General features: G+C 41.0%; 1 pseudogene; it reads right to left on the bottom strand.

Annotated features, from left to right (window-relative positions):
• Window positions 1–13,769, bottom strand: part of LOC103254647 — a 26,058-nt pseudogene that overhangs the window by 12,114 nt on the left and 175 nt on the right.

Genomic DNA, 13,769 nt, shown 5'->3' on the forward strand with positions numbered 1-13,769 from the left:
GTTCCAACTCCAAAGTTTTCCATCAGAAATGGAAAGTCACTTCCCTTCCCAAAGCCCAGGCTGCCAGAATCTCAGGCTGTATTAACTATGCCTCCTGGATCTCTCACCAGAGATGTCCCCAGGGGAAATATAGGAGCTCTGATGACCATAGGCTCAAGGGTCTTGATTTCTCTATGTTGTGAAGAAGCCAGAGTGGCCTGGTATGGAATCAGGGAAAGGGAATGAGCAAGGATGCTGCCCCAGAGATCTGGCTACCTAAGCAGGTAGGTACCTGCCAGAGATCCAGCACCCCAGGCTGACCAGGAATCAGCATGGATTGGTGAGGACCAGAGGGGCAGGCACCGAGTGAGGGCAACAAAACCCCTAGAGGCAGGACATCAGACTCCACCTTGAAGCTCCTTGGAGATGTTTCTTCAAGTTGATACCTCTCTAATCTCAGGGACATGATCCAAAGAAGAGACACCTGTCCGAACCTGAAACGTTATCCTTGGGAGCTAAGTATCCCACATCCTATGTCCTCTGTACCTCTTCTGGATCAGAGATGAACCTAGGGCTGCAGTGGGGTAATGAGCCTATAGGGATCCCCCATAACAGATGTTACCTTCTGCTGAAATTGTCACCGGGAATGCCTCCGTGGAAAACAAAGCAGCTGCAGGGTAGAAAAAGGAAGTGCTCGCTGATGGTGGCCCTCATTTGAGGGAAGTTGATCCTCTTCTTCCTCAGCTTCCAAGCAAGGCCCAGAAGCACAGGTCCTGCAGGTGCCCTCCATTGCTAACAGCTGACTGAACACCAATCTCTCCATCACTGCATGGGCTTCATGAAGGGTGAGCATTCTTGGCTCCTGTCATCCTCCTCCTACTTCCCCTGTTGCTACAGTCTCCATCCAAAAAGCTACCCAGTTCATTAACAGCGCAGTCCTAATCACAAGATTGGACTTCAAATGACATGTAGTCCTTTCTATAGCTCAGACATACTCTCAAGTGACAAATGTTTGCCATCACTGAAATATTCCTGAGAAGGTTGCCCGACCAGGAAAAAGGCAGTTTCCAGAGCTGCATTCCAGAATGCTGAAATAAATTCCTTACAAAGTGGCCACGTGGAGGACTGTGCCCCTTGGAGAGCCCACTCTCAAGTGGTGGTTGGATTATGAGGTCACATCTCATGGCACGTGCTCAGTCCAGTCCACACAGCAATTGCCAGAGGTTACTCTGAAAGTGGACAGTTTAACTAGAAACTCCTCTGGGAGGTCACACCATGAGCTGGTATCCTCAGAGGTTTATTTGTGGATTAAAGGACACCATGGTGTTTGCACATGTGCCAACACTATGTGAAAAAATGAGAAACACAGCACTGGGCTTGCTAGTTTGTGCCAGGGAGAATTTCTTTCTTCCATGCATGTGTAAGTATCTTTTACTTGTCATTTAATCCCAATAAATAAAACATACTGGTTACTCCTCAATTTGATTTTAGTATACATTTAAGTACTAAAGACCTCAAACCTCTCTGCCTTTAAAGGAGGAGAGACTGCCTCTTAGGAAGGTATCTGTTTGATCATCCTAGGCCAGGGATGGTCATGATGCTACTCAAAAGAATCAGTCCAGAAAGCAATCACATCAGCAAGCTCTGAGGGGGCTGAGAATGAAAACTGCCTGCACCACTTCCAGTTTTAGGATGACAGGCTGGTCCCTTGACCTCTCTGCACCTCGATTTCATTGTCTATGAAAAGAGGTAATACCTGCCCCTCACATCAAATGAGGCATGACTTAGAGTAGAGTAGATAAACGGCAAAGGACACAGGCGAGCACACACACACACACACACACACACACACACACACACAGGCATGTGCCATGATATTGACTCTGAGTCAATATCTGTCCCCAGAATTGCACATGACCCCAGTATTTTCCTATGGCCACATTCATGGTTGTACCATCTACTGTGAGGACAGCTTGACAGGTAAGGCTCCCTTCCTGAGCAGTTCACGGAACCCAAGAGAATGTTTCCTGAGCCCTGACCAAAATGAGCCCCACCCCAGGGCTGACATGGAGTGGCCACAGTCAAGATGCTGACAGATGACATCTGCATCCTGGGTGTCCCAGTTGTCAGCGCACACGGTGCCCCAGTAGCCTTGGTACAGGACCTCCACCTGGCCCTGACACCGGTCACCTCCATTCACCAATCTCAGCGGCAAACCTGCATTGACACAGCAGAAAGCCCTGGCCTTGGTGCTCTCTGCCCCTTTGACTTAAATCCCACCCCGGCAGTGCCCCTTCTGCTTTCTCTGACCTCCTGCCCCATCTCTTCCACTGACTTTTCTTCCCACAGACTTTAAATATCACTGTCTGTTGACTGCTACCTTTGCTCTCTTCTCACTCTGTATTTTCCCCCTGGAGAACTTTCTAGACAGAGAACTCACAAATCTATCTCTCCAGTTCTGGCCCAGCTCTGAGTTCTAGACCAGCATTTCCAGTGGCCTCCTGGACATCACATCCCCACCATGCCAAACTTAACACAGCATCTTTCCTCCATTTGAGTTAATGAGGTCACCCTGCTCCACATCAACTATGCTGGAAATCTTGGCATCATATTTGACTCCTCCTGCTCCTTACCTCTTATATGCAACTTATCACCAAGGCCACTCTTTCCTTTTCATTTCCACTGCCATTGCACTTGGTTCAAATCTCTGCCCTGCCACTGACTGGCCATGTGCCCTTAGATATGGAAGTACTGACAAATTACCTAACCATGTCCTTGTTTTCCCATCTGCAAAATGGGCATAATCATATTACTTACCTCAAAGTGCTGTTGGGAAGATGTCATGATCATAAAACTTATTGTGTGCATTAGTTGAGTACTTATTATATGCCAGGCAGTATTTTAAATGGTTTTTATACAACACTTTATTTAGTACATAAAATAATTTTGTGCAGGGTACATAAAAAGAGCTTGGTAGATGTTAGTTTTCTTCAAGATAATTGTCATTATTAGTGAGAAGAGGAACTGACTTTTTTTCCCAACTATTTCTATTCACCCCAAGCTGAAGCTAATCTCATCCAATGAATGACTGAGATGCAGAGAGAAGAAGAAAAAATACACATGGAACTGACCAAGTGTGCTCCTGAAACATGCCCAGGGGCTTGGCACACCATCTTTTGTTCCTGCTCCTATCCCTTCATTGTCCAAGTCAGGCAATTGCCCTATGGCCAAGGCTGTGCTCAGCCTCAACTAGCCAACAGCAACAGAACTTGTAACCCAGTCAATAAGCAAAAACCTGGAAAGAGGAGTAAAGCAAAAAAAAAAAAAAAAAAAGTCTTACCATACTCTGTAGTCTGTGGGATCCACTGGCCTAGAAAGAAAACAAATTAATCTTTTAAAAGAGGTTCCACTGTTTGATCTAAAGGTCACAGATATTGGCTTCTGCTTCATCTTACAATCATGCCAGGAGGAGCTGTGGTTCAATCTTGGGTCAGTTTGCCTCCAGAGTTCTTGCTGAAGTGAGTTTTAGAATAGCAGATCAAAACAAGTGGGTTGAGTATAAGGCACTGTATCATTTTAGATATAATAAAGCACATGTCTCTTTACTAGGATTCCCATTACTACAGCTTATAGTCACAGAATAAAATCTACATCCAGAAAGATGGGCTGGACAAGGGCAGACAGTTTAAACTGGTTGTCAAGGATTCCAGATGGACAGTTGAGTTCACTCTCCAGTTTGAAATTTGAGTATAGTCAGCATTAACAGCAGTCACTTAGAGGCCCCTGAATAAGAAAATGTCTTGGTGTCAGAATTCCTGTTTCTTCTGACCCATAACTTGGAAAATCTTTATTATAACTTGAAGCAAATCAAAATATAGAGAATGCTAGATTTTTTATCTTCAATGAGGCCAGACGAGGTCCATCAGACTTAATTTTAGTTTTAGAGATTCTTTTTGAGCAGTTATAACTATATTTGTGGAGATTCATATTTCATATATTTATATGTTTTTAGAGGTCTTCCAAAGAGCCGAGAGAATATTTATTTATTAAAAAGCAGAATATGGCCACTGTGGAGCAGCAGACCAGTACCTCTCTCATCAAGCAAGGCAGAGAGTGGGGACACAGTCACTGATAAATGGAGACACCTTGAACACTTTTGGATAGATGCACCCAGCAAAAGTCTCTTTGAATACATAGAGCAGAAAGCAACAGCAGATGCAGAGATCCAGGCATCCTATCCCCCACATGTGCCAGGATCACACAAGAACTGAAACCCTGCTCAGAGGATAAAAGTGATGAGTGAGCCAAAGACACTTTGGTACGGTTCACACCCTCCCAGCTGTGTGTGGGTGATTGGTCCCACATGGGAGGAGTACTGAGAAGGGCACAGCAGTGGGCAACCACAGCCCAAGCAGAACAAGAGAAAGACCTGTGCTGGGTCAGCTTCTGGAAGCACAGTTTCCCATCTGCCTGATGGTGTGTGGGTGGGGAAATCCCAACTGCAGAGTGAACCAGGCTGATGTTCACTGCCAGCAGCTGGTGGCCATCTTCCCAGCCAGATCAGGAAGAACTCTCTCCAACTTTACATCCTGGCAGGGCAGAGCCTGCCTACACCCTTTTTGTGGCAGAGAATTTGTTCTATTTCAAGAGTAGAGTGTGAACCTGAACATGGAGGGAGTGACATGAAAGACACCCAAGGGTTCTCTCAGTGGGAAGGCTCTTGGGCTGTAGACAACAGAGAGCAGATGGGAGGCCTGTCATCTCCCCGTCCCCAACCTTCCACCTCCCACTGCTCAGTACTCACAGAGTACTAGCAGCAGTGTTTTAAAGCTGGTCCAACAAGTTTAGCAATGGGTGAGAAGACCTGCAATGACAGAATCCTGCCATAACGTGGAGCAAAGAGCAGATGTTAATGCCCCTCACTCCCTCATTGAGTGACATACATAGAATCACAGAAAGGACCCCATGACAGAGGATAATTGAACAGTTTTAGAGCTTTAAATCAAGAGAAAATATAATAGATATAATAAAGCACATGTCTCTTTACTGAGATTTACTAGAGCTGAGACAGGCCTGTCACAAACGAGGAAAAATCAATGAAAAAAATACAGGCAACCCTCAGAGTCCTAAAGAGATAGTACCTGAAAAAACAACTATCAGAGCACAAACAATGGAAACCTCCCAAAATGATCTGCCACAGATAACAACTACAGACAACAGAGAATAGATGGCAAAAATGAACAAGAACAAATAGAAACTGAAGTCAAACAGGAAGCAAAAGCTGAGGTGGCCAATTTCAAAAAAGCCTTTTCTGAAATAGTGGAAATGAAAAATTGTATTCTGTAAATCAAGAATACACTAACAAGCATAAATAGGGTAAACCAGGAAGAGGAAAGATTCTCAGAGCTTGAAGAACAAGATATGGAATAAACCCAGTCTGTCAAAAACATACCAAAAAAGCTCAAAAAGAAAGAACAAAACATCCAAGTGATGTGAGACTATGTCGAGAAGCCAAATCTACATTTGATCGATATTCCTGAAGCAGAAAGGGACATGGAAAATACCATGGAGCAAGCATTAAATGAGACAATTCAAGGAAATTTCCCACATCTAGCCAGAGAGATGACCAACCAAGCTTAAGAGATTCAGAGAACCCTTGCAAGGTATCATATGATAAGACCATCCAAAAAGCACATAGTAATCTGCCTCCGCAAAAAATCCTAAAGGCAGCAAGAGAGAAAGTTCAAACTACCTTACCAGGAAAACCCATCAGAATTGCTCCAAATTTATCTGCAGAAGTAGTACAAGTCAGAAGAAACTGGAATCCAATCTTTAACATTCTTAAAAATAAGTAATTCCAGCCCATAATTTCTTACCCCATCATACTAAGCTTCATCAGTGATGGTGAACTAAAATCATTCCCAGATTTCCAATCTCTAAATGATATGCCACCTCCAGATTAGCCCTTCAGAAGTCACTTAAGAAGGTGTGGAACACAGAAGAGAAAAAAAGAGCAGCCATATTCATCACAGTACAGGCAAGCACAGAGTTAACAGAGCATACCGAGTACTCACAAAAATGAAAATACACACATACATAAGTACAAAAGTAAAAAGGAAACAAAGCAATCCCCAAGAGCCCTATGACAGGGAGAAATTCTCACATTTCAATAATCAATTTGAATGTAAGTGGACTAAATGTGCCACTGAAGAGACATAGGGTGGCAAACTGGATAAAAAAGCATGGCCCAACAGTCTGCTGTCTCCAGGAAGCTCATCTCACCACAAAGGATACCCACAGGCTCAAAGTTAGAGGCTGGAAAATGATCTTTCAGGTGAATGGAAAATGGAAAAGGGCAGGTGTAGTTATTCTGATATCAGACAAAGCAGACTTCAAATCATCAAAAGTTAAAAAGAACACGGAAGTATACCACATAATTATAAACGACTCAATCCACCATCAAGATATATGCATCCTAAACATATATGAACCCAACATCAGGTTTTATAATTCAACTACTAAGTAAGCTAAGAGAGGACACTGACTCACACAATCATGGTTGGAGACCTAAATACTCCCACTAACAGCTTTAGATAGATCATCAAGGCAAATAATAACAATAATAATAATAATAACAACAACAGCAAGACCCAGAAATTCAACTTGACACCTGATGAAATGGATTTAATAGACATCAACAGAACATTTCACCCAACATCTAATGAGTTACATTCTACTCATCAGTACATGGAACATACTCCAAGATTGATCACATTCTCAGACATAAATCAAGCGTGAACAAAGTTCAAAAGATGAAAATAATACAATGTCTCTTCACAGATCACAGTGGAATAAAAGTAAATATCACCACCAAGATCCTCCCCCCACAAGCGCACTAGACATGGACACTAGAAATCATGCTACTAAGTGGGTCAAAATAGAAATCAAGACAGAAATAAAAAGATTCCTGGAGACAAATGAAAATAAAGACACATCTTATCAGAATCTCTAGGATGCCCTGAAAACAGTGTTAAGAGAAAAAATCATAATATTCCATGTACACATCAGGGAAACAGAAAACAGAAAGAGCCTGGACTCAATGGCTCAGCCTATAATCCCAGGACTTTGAGAGGCTGAGGTGAGTGGATAACCTGAGCCCACAAGTTCAAGATCAGCCTGGGAAAATTGGCAAGACCTTGCTTCTACAATAAAATTTTTTAAAAATTAGGGTGGCATGGTAGTGCACTCCTGTCGTTCCGGCTACTTGAAATGCTGAGGTGGAAGGAAGGCCAGAGCTCAGCAGTTCAATGCTGGGTGGCCTTGACCATACCACTGCACTCCAGCCTGGGCAACAGAGTGAGACTCCAACTCAAATAAATAAATAAAACAGAAAGATCACGAATAAATAGCTTAATGTCACACCTAAAGGAGCTGGAAAAGCAAGATCACCTAAATCCTAACTTCAGCAGAAGAACCTAGATCACCAAGATAAAATCAGAATTGCAGAATGTAGAAAAAAACTATCACAGAAAGGATCAACAAGACAAAAATCTAGTTCTTTGAAAGAATAAATAAGATTGACGGATCCCTGGACAGATTGAGTAAGAGAGAGAGAGAGAGAGAGAGAGAGAGAGAAAGTCCAAATAAGCACAGTTAAAAACACAAAAGGCAAAGTCACAACTGACACTGAAGAAATTCAAGAGATTATCAGAGATTGCTATGAATACCTATATTCAAATAAACTAGAAAACCTAAAGGAAATGGAGGACTTTCTGACATGACACACCCTCCCAAAGTTGAAAAAAGAAGAAATTGAAATTCTAAACAGGAAATCAATTCAGTCATAAGAAATCTCCCCACCAAAAAAACCTTTATACCAGATGGCTTCCCAGATGAATTCTACAAGACATGCAAGGAAGACCTGATACCAATCTTACTGAAAGTATTCCAGGAAACCGAGAATGATAGAACTCTCCCCAACTTATTTTATTATTTTAAGCCAACATCATGCAGATACCCAAACCCAGCAAAGACCCAACAAGAAAAGAGAATTACAAGTCAGTCTCCTTGATGATCATAGAAACAAACATTCTCAACAAGTTTCTAGCAAATCAGATCCAACAACACATCTCAAGGGTCATCCACCATGATCGGATTGCTTTGTTCCTGGGATTCAGGGTTGGTTCAACATTCATAAGACCATAAACACAATTCAGCAAATTAACAGATATAAAAACAAGAACCACAGGATTATATCATTAGATACAGAAAAAGCATTCAACAAAATGAAGCATCCCTTCTTTATAAAAACCCTTGAACACCTAGGCATAGAAGGAACTTTCCTTGAAGCAGTAACAATTGTCTATGATAAACCCACAGCCAACATTTTTCTCAACAGGAAGAAATTGGAAGCATTCACCTAAGAATAGGAAGAAGACAAATATGCTCTCTCTCACCCCTCCTGTTCAACATAGTTCTGGAAGTCCTAGCTAGGGCAATCAGACATGAGAAAAAGTCAGGGGTATCCACATAAGAAAATAGGAAATTAAGCTATCCTTCTTTGTGGATGATATGATTCTATAACTTGAAAACCCTAGGGAGTCTGTCAAAAGCTTTCTCATATTGATACTCAACTTTGGTAAAGTCTTGGGGGTATAAAGTCAATGTGCAAAAGATAGTTATATTTCTAAATGCCAGCAACAAGAAGGCAGAGAACACAATAAAAAGCACAATCCTACTCACAGTAGTCACAAAAAGAAAGGAAGAAACACCTTGCCATCCACCTAAACAGAGAAATGAAAGCTCTTTACAACAAGAACTGCAAGCCAGGCTCAGTGACTCAGCTTGTAATCCCACGCTTTGGGAGGCTGAGGTGAGTGTATTGCCGGAGCCTGTGGTTTGAGACCCGCCTGGGCAACTTGGTGAGACCTCATCTCTACAACAAATCAAAAAATTAACTGGGCATGGTAGCACATGCCTGTAGTTCCAGCTACTTGGAAAACTGAGGTGAAAAGATTGCCAGAGCCCAGAAGGTCGAGGTTGCAGTGGCTGAGAGCGTGCCACTGCACTCCAGTCTGGGCGACAGAGTGAGAATCCAACTCAAAAAAAACCCAAAAAAGAACTGCAAAACAGTGCTCAAAGAAATCAAGGATGACACAAACAAATGTAAAAACATTCCATGCTCATAGATTGGAAGAATCAATATTGTCAAGATGTCCATCCTACCCAAGGCAATTCACAGATTCAATGCAATATTCATCAAATTACCAACATCATTTTCCTCAGATTTGGAAGTGACAATACAGAAATTCATATGGAAACAAACAAACAATCAAAAAACACAAATGGCCAAAACGATTCTCAGCAAAAGAAACAAAGCAGGAAATATCACACTTTCAGACTTCAACCCTTACTGCTATGCTACAGTAAACACAGCAACCTGGTGATAGTACAAGAATAAGTATGTAGACCAATGAAACAGGACAGAGATTTGAGAAGCAAAGATTCAGTCTCTCAACCAGCTTATCTTTGATAAAGCCACCAATAATAACCACTGGGGAAAGGAGACCATGTTTAGCAAATGGTGCTGGGAAAACTGGCTCACCACATGCAGAAGAATGAAATTGGACCCCTACTTATTACTGCAAACAAAAATCAACTCAAAATGAATCAAAGACCTAAACATACAACCTAAAACTATGAGAATCCTAGAAGAAAATGAAAGAAACATCCTTATGCACATCAGAGTAGGCAACAAATTCTTGACCAAGTTCCCAAAAGTAAATTCCATAAAAACTGAGATAGACAAGTGGGACCTAATCACACTGAAAAATTTTTACACAGAAAAATAAACCAACAAGAGAATAAAGAGACAATTCATAGAATAAGAAAAAAAATTTGCAGATTAGGTATCTGAAAATAGCCTGGCATCCAGGATGCACAACTCAAATGAAGAGAAAGAAAAAAGCAAACAACCCCATAAACAAAAAGGTGGGCAAAGGAAATGAATAGACACTTCTCAAAAGATGATATACAAGCAATCAATAGACACAGGAAAAAATGCTCAGTCTCACTAATCATCAGAGTAATACAAATCAAAACTACAATGAAATACCATCTAACTCTAGTAAGGATGGCCATCATTAGTAAGTCAAAAAAACCACAGACACTGGCATGGGTGCAGAGAAAAAAGAATGCTTCTACATTGTTAGTGGGAACACAAGGTAGGTTCAACTTCTGTAGAAAACAATGTGGTGATTCCTAAAAAAAAATGAAAAATTGACCTTCCATATGATCCAGCAAAGTACCTCTCCTGGGAATATACCCAGAGGAACATAAATCATTCTACAAAAGGACACCTGCACATGCATATTTATTGCCACATTATTCACATTATCAAAAACATGGAACCAATCTTACTGCTCATAAAAATTGTACTGGATAAAGAAAATGTGGTACATATACACAGTGGAGTATTACTTAACTGTAAAGAACAAAATCATGGACTTTACATAAAATTGGATGGAGCTGGAGACTATCATACTAAGTGATCCATCGCAGAAACAAAGAACTTGAATATCACATGTTCTCACTCATAAGTGGGCCCTGAACATGAATCATATTAGCACAAGGGAGAGATTGGGCACTGTTACGGGGAGAAAAGAGAAAGTAGGGTAGGGGGCATATAACCACACAAAGGTTACCTGATCCAATACCAGGAGGAATAAGGGCCAGTCAGAAGCCCAAATTTCACCTGCATGCAGCCTACTTATGTCATTAATTGTCACTTGTATGCCACATTTCTATAATAAATTAATATTTTTAAAGTAAATAATTAATTAATTAATTGAAAATAGAATAAAATTTATTCTATATTGTAATCCACATATAGATTCATTTGATCCTTTTATGTATCCAAGACCTAAGATAGGCTCTTTTAAAAAAAAAGTTGTGGGGTACAATTCAGGGTTAGGTATACAAATGGTCATTGTGTAGGTAAAGTTTAGACCTCGCTCTGGACCTCACTTCACCCAGTTTGAGATCATGTAGCTTTACTGATAAGGTGTGCCCCCTCCTCCTTCTCCTGGCAGTTTCTCACTACTTCCAATCCCTTTCTTATAGTATTATGATTATTGTTCAGAGTCCGCTTATGAGTGAGAACATGTGGCACTCAGGTCTTTGTTTCTGTGATAGATCATTTGGTATTTTAGACTCTAAGTCCATCCAAGTTGTTACAGAGTTCATATTTTTGTCCTTCCTTATGGCTGCATAATATTAGTGATCTTATTTTTCCTATATCTTGAACCATTTCACTATTTCATCATCTAAGGAATTATTTTATCATTACTCTTTAATTTTTAAATAATAAGAAAATTGAATAATGGTGGAATTGCCTGGGAAAAAAGATGAAATGGTGAACTAAATAATAATTCTTCAATGCCCAAAGTGTTGTATTATCTTTCAAGAAAGTTTTTTTGGTGTTTTTTTAAAGACTGGAGACATTGTCTCTGAGGTCTGATTTTAGCTTTCATTGAATGCAGAGTTTTCCATTTTCTGCTTATGATGCCAAAAACAAGAAATCTGACAAAGGAAGATATTTCACAATAATCAGATGAACCAGAAGAGGAATGCAAAGAGACAGAGTACAGCACTCCAGATTCTAATATTAGCCAAATTCACTGTAGAGCTGAAATCTCATACTTTGAACCTTCAGATGATGATATCCTAGATGAATTTCTCAAATTCAAGAATCAAGGGGTCAGTAAAACAATTATGAGGACAAAAAACAGTATGGTGCTCTAACCCACTTCAACAGGGATTTCATCACATGGTATATTGCGGCAAGAACTTAAACCGTCTTATTTTGCTATAAAGACATGGATTGGTACTCTTTCATCTTTAATGATGTTTATATGCAAAATTCTCTGTGATATAATGGGGTCTGCTCTTTAAATTCTTATTAACATTTCTAATATAGTTGCTTTCATAATTTATTTTCTTACTTCCTGATATGAGGATGAAGGTATTTGACAAACTTAGATTTTTTTCTTCTTTTTTTCTTTTTTTTTTTAATGACAGGGACTTGCTGTGCTCTCCAGGCTGGATTCAGACTCCTGGGCTCAAGCAATCCTCCCACCTCAGACTCCCAAGTAGCTGGGGCAACAGGCATGTACCTCCATGCTCAGCTTCTCAGATTTTGTAAATGCAGGTCGCACCAGGAGCAACAGTCATGGTTCAAGGATTTGAATTTTCTAGCAGAACCAGCAGGTCAGTGAAAGGGCTTGCTGTGTATGTAAGTGAACTGCTTGACTGCCTTAACAATCTGCAGGTGAGGTCTTCAAAGGACTCCTTCCCCTGCCCTGCTTCCTGTTGATGGTGACTTAGGAAGAGGGCCACTGAAACGATCTGGCTACACACCCCTGAAAATGAAGAATACATTCATAATAAAAACAAGCAGCCCAAAGCCCTCCTTCAAAAGAGACAGAAAATTGGGGAACATTTGCCCGAGAACATTCCTGCCTCATTTCTGACATGCCATCACTGCTCCCACACCCAGGGACACACTAACAGACATGGCTGAGAGAGCCTGTGATTCAAAACTCTGCCATTTAAATGCAGTTCAGATGGCACCATGTAATTCCCACTGCCAGGCCTCAGGTATCTTGCTTAGTCATGATCAAAGCCAGGATCTGCATCTGACTCAGAAACTCTGAGTTCTAGAGTCTTGACAATGCTCATCCATATCACTGAACAGAACATTGAAATGTTTCTGTTGTGCTATGTCCACACATTCTGAATACTCTTTTGCACAGATTGAGAGCAACTAGTATTCTTCCAATAATCAACCACATGGTTGTCAATGACTCTGGCTCCAATTTTGGGAATGGTGGTAAATTACTTGGAGAGAGAATCTTCCACTTGTTTGTTTTCCAGGAAATGGATATAGGCTGGTCTCTGCCACTGGAGATCAGTGTTCAAGATTGTTTCATGGTCAGAATGGCCTAACTAGGAGAAGCCACAAAGAGACTTTTCAAGGTATTCCAAAAAGACATGCACTTTCCAAGGAATCTATGCTTTTCCATCTGGAATCAGCCTCTGCCCCAAATCTCATAAGAAATGCACCTATTGTGTATTTATTCCTGAAGAAGTGCAGTGCTTGAGCATAAGAACAAGCAAGGTATCATCAAGCTAGCCCATGTCTACCAGATAGGTTACTCCCGCAATGCTAGGAGAGAGGCCTAAGGGAGGAGCACTCTGGGAAGAGAACTTAAGCAAAGATTCATTGAAGACTTACTATGGCTTCACATTTCTTGGAAGCAATTTGTACCTTGCTGTTCATATGCATTATCTCATTTAATCTTCCCTCCAACCCTGTCATCCATACTTACAAATGAGAACACTGAGGTACAGACATTATAATAGTAGACAAGGGCATACAGACTCTAACTTTCTTGTCTACACTTTCAACCATCATCCTTTTGCAACAGTCACTGCGTACTAGCAACCCACTCCTTACTGTCCTTACTGATGCAAGGAAAGTGGTCCATGTCAACTCACTTTCTATAACCCACCAAAGGTGGGTTCAATGGGAGGTCGTCCACTGTCCTAGGACCCTATATTGCTTTCCTATTGCAGCATCATTCCAGATGAGATTACTTTGATCCTGGCAGTTTTCATCTTTAAGAAGATGGTAAGTGCTTCCTTTCCATTCATCACAAGCACACAGGTTATTTCATCCTCTCGGGTACTGTCTTTTCTGCCTTATTGTCTGCATCTGTCTCTGTGGGACT

The sequence above is a fragment of the Carlito syrichta genome, unplaced genomic scaffold, assembly GCF_000164805.1.
Source record: "Carlito syrichta isolate Samal-C Ts95f unplaced genomic scaffold, Tarsius_syrichta-2.0.1 Scaffold287233, whole genome shotgun sequence".
NCBI lineage: Eukaryota > Metazoa > Chordata > Mammalia > Primates > Tarsiidae > Carlito > Carlito syrichta.